General features: G+C 28.8%; 1 long non-coding RNA gene across 2 annotated transcripts; it reads left to right on the top strand.

The window, feature by feature from the left end:
• Positions 1 to 275: 275 nt before the first annotated feature.
• LOC145101355 (uncharacterized) lies at positions 276 to 3,515 on the top strand. Of its 2 annotated transcripts, XR_013705625.1 has the most exons (3): positions 276 to 981; positions 1,398 to 1,502; positions 1,572 to 3,515. It is a non-coding gene; the product is annotated as an uncharacterized LOC145101355 (long non-coding RNA). The 2 variants fall into 2 exon arrangements; XR_013705624.1 differs by having other exon boundaries at positions 276 to 1,502.
• Positions 3,516 to 4,084: the final 569 nt, after the last annotated feature.

Below are 4,084 nucleotides of genomic sequence, written 5' to 3'. Positions count from 1 at the left end.
ACGATTATAACGGCTATTTTGCAAAAAAACAAAAGTTTTTTTTGGCTATAATTTGTAAATTTGGCTAAATTAAGAAATTTCTAATTAATTAATCTTTAAATTTTCTCTTAAGAAAATATTATTCGAAATTGAATTAAGTCATGTGTAGGGATAAAAGGGTAATTAAAATATGAGATAGTTATGAAAATAAGAGAAAATTTTAGGATTATTAAATTATGAAATTTGAAAATACAAATTTTCTAAATTTTAAAATTTAAAGTATTTAGATTTTTTAATTATACAATATATTAAATTTTTCTGCTCTTAGCTACAGGAAACTCATATCTATTTTGTCTATTTTAGTCCTTCTACTATACCTGTTTATGTATATGTCTTCAAATCTTCCTCCAGGGTCATTTTATGTCATTATTGACATTGTTTATATACACGTGTTGCTTCTCCTTTTCTTCACTGTTTTTTTACCCAATCGAATTCTGATATGTGTAATTCTTCTTCACCTTCTCTCTACACTCCTACGTTAATCAGCCCTTCCAGTTTCTTCTTTCCACCGCCTTATCCAGACCTTCTCTTCTCTTTCTAAATTATTGGTTCTTACTTCATTTTTTTCTTACGTTTCTTCTTTCTTCTTCTATCATTTTCTTCGCTTACTGAAAGCAGGTGAATCCCTCGATTAAATCTATTCTTATTCTGAGGCTCCGTTTCTTCAATATCAGTCGATAAACCTTCTTTCTTTTCTTTTTGGTTATGCTGCTTCACCTCCGATTAGACCAAATCCAGATAACCTTCTTCTGTAGGCCAATATCTATCGGTCGTCGGTTCCTCCACCTCTATCGATCATCTGTTCTTCCACAACAATCTAGGTTTGAAGGTTTTCTTGCCTGCTCCACCACCGGTCAAGGAATCAGAGCTATCGATGGCTGAAGTCCACATGTTTGGCTTGAAGAAGATAAGTTATTTGTGAATTCACGTATTCTTATCAAGGTTTTTAGATATTTCCCTATTTCTATTTTTTGGTTTGATCTTCAATTTAGCTTTTTTTAAGGCAATCTTCCCATCAATAGTCCCCACCCCATGTCAAATTCATCTTTCAACTAAAAAGCATTACTTTCGAATTTTGTTTTCAGTCATACAGATGGAAGCCATATGGGAGGTTAGGGCTACACAGAAAAATGAAAGCCCTATTTTTTTAGATTGGTTTGCCTTATCCCATGTTCTAATGGATATAAATAAACATGATAGACATTTTCTTTTACTGTAGTCAGATTAAAGATGAATTTTTTATGCTCACTAGCTGTTTCATTTATAGTGAATTTGTTCATGTATATAATATATACATATTTATTTGATTTTCATTTAATATAATGGTCACTTAACTTTCTAATGTTTGATGTTTTCAGTTCAAGATCATTAACACCGGTGATGTCAAATTTAGGCCAACTATGAAACAAATGGATGCACCAACTAAATACTCTATAACTGTTCTCACTGTTTATGTTACTCAGGTATGACTTCCAAGGGTATTTTGGTCTTTTGGTAAATAAGTTTGACTAATCTCTTAATTTTCATAACAGGTTTTATTGGCTACAAAAGGTGGTCATCTGGTTTACCTTAAAATTGATGATAATGTTTTGCTAGAATAGAAAAAACTCATAACTGAAAACATGATATATCATCTCTCCACATAAACCCCATTGGTGAAAAACAATATTATAGTAATCTTAATGCATATTTTATTTTAATTATTAAATTATTATAACATTAATGTTATTGCCACTACTAATTATATGTACTTTTATCAAAGAAAACAACAATTCTATTCCAAATTACTAAACTTCAATTAACCAATAAGCACTACACGTTCTTTGTTTCCCAAAAAAAGAAAATATTTTCCTTTTGTAGTTCCAAAGTAACTTTGTCCACAGCTTAACATAAGTATTCTTTTGATTACATGAAAACAGTCAAACTGTATATTACATAACAAATGTGTATTATTCTAATTGATTGCCTTGTGAGGTTAGCTTTTGAAAGTATTGATTAAAGAGAAAGGGATGAGTGGAAGATGACACATTGTAAAACTCAAAAGGGTGTTTGATTATTTACTGAAATTTATTCTATTTTAAATTTATTTATTTACTAATGATTACTACCCTTTTTAAGAAACAAAATAGTGGTCAAGTACTTTATTTGTTGGGGAAAATATACAAAGTTTAATATAAATAATCTAGCATATTATTTTCATAATTTGATGCAGTTTTTTTAATAAAATTTGAAGGTCTGCTATAAATGAGTCCTTCAAAGTTGCTAAAAGCTGGAAAATGGTAGATGGGAGCTTTCAAAGGCTTTGTTTATTCACAGTTGCTCACCTTTCTGTTGTCATCACATGAGACCAGTTTTAATATTTTATCCCTAAATGTTAAATTCAAACGGAATAAATTATTTTATGAATTTTATTTGTTTCTGTGATCGAACGCACTGTCAAAGGCTCTGATAGAAGACGAATTGGTATACCTTGCAACCTATTTTATGCTTTTCAAACGAAATTAAGTCATGCAGGTTGCTGTAAAAAAATTATGAACCTTCTTGACTCTATAGGGAGGTATGTGATATGGTGCATTTTCTTTATTTGGTAGTGATGATATTTTCATGTTCACCTAATATGCTTGACTTTTTTAGATATATGTTTGCAGATTCTGCTTATCAGAATCGTATGATTCAATGACCAGGTAGGTAAAAAGCTTAAGGAACAATTTTTATTTTATTTTATATTCCATTAATGACTAATAATGTCTATTTGTATACATTAACTATGCTCCTTTTCTAAGTTGACTAAATCGTGTCGATGAAACTAAATGGCCTATTTACCCTTACATTCCAAAAAGACAAATTTCACAGTATTTATCAGTTTTGATGTGTGAGCAAAAAGAAGAAAGTGAAATATAACAGGGGTTAGGGTCTTAATAAATTAAGACAATTCTGTTCAGATGAAGTTCCAAATTAGGTTTTTAATCCAATAAGTAAAAAATATAAATGCCATCTAAATTATTAATCATGCATTTTAGTTATCAAATGCCCTAACATGGAGATTAAACTTTTGATTTATAGATTATGGGATCTTGGATATAATTAATTTCTTTTGCTAGATAGTTATAGTGATATAAATCTGAAAACATGTTGCTTTTTTTGTTTATACATTATGGGACCTTGGCTGAATATTTAATGAGTATGAAGATTATGATTCTGCTACCACTGGAAATACCGCCACAGAAATGGTTAATAAAAATGTTGATCTAATTTACCATGATGAGTTATAATATGTTCTTTTGTTGTTGTTTTAGGTATCTGTATGTGAACAAAGGAATAACCGGAGGCATGGAAACCAATTGTACATGTTGTTCATATCAAATGATAAGCTTTCAAAAATTTCTCAAATCAAAACTCTTAGAACTATATCATTTGAAAAGCTCTTTCAATTACAGTAATTTAATTAAGAAATAACAACGCATATTCATTTTTAATAGCATAGTAAAACATATTTGACTATTATGCCTTTGTAAATGGGCAAGTGCAGAGAATAGCAACATATTTTACTGTGGCTACCAATTAAGGCAATGTTGTATAACTTTAAACGAAAGCAACAACTTCCAACCCCCGCAACGCGGGGGAAACATCTCTAGTTAGAGATTATAGCCTACTTTTCGAGTTATTATTTTTTATAGAATATATTATATACTAACTAATTTCAGATTAATATATATATATATATATATATATATATATATATATATATATATATATATATATATATATATATATATATAAATTCATAATATGAGATTTTTATTAAATAATTGGGATAATGACTTAAAAGGGTAATATATTTTGATTTGTACACATTTGGTCACTGATTTTTTTTCCGTCCATATTTACCCTTTAACTTATAAACTGTATACATTCAGTCCTTATGACACGTTTACTCCAGGTTATTCGGGAAAAATAACTTAATATGATAATATATTTCTCAATTTGTACACATTAATCTTTAATATTTTTGTACACATTTAGTCCTTAATATTTTTTTATTTAC

Source organism: Lactuca serriola, chromosome 4 (genome assembly GCF_051521515.1).
Source record: "Lactuca serriola cultivar US96UC23 chromosome 4, Lser_US96UC23_V15, whole genome shotgun sequence".
Classification (NCBI taxonomy): Eukaryota; Viridiplantae; Streptophyta; class Magnoliopsida; order Asterales; family Asteraceae; genus Lactuca; species Lactuca serriola.
This window is presented reverse-complemented; position numbering and strand designations above follow the sequence as displayed.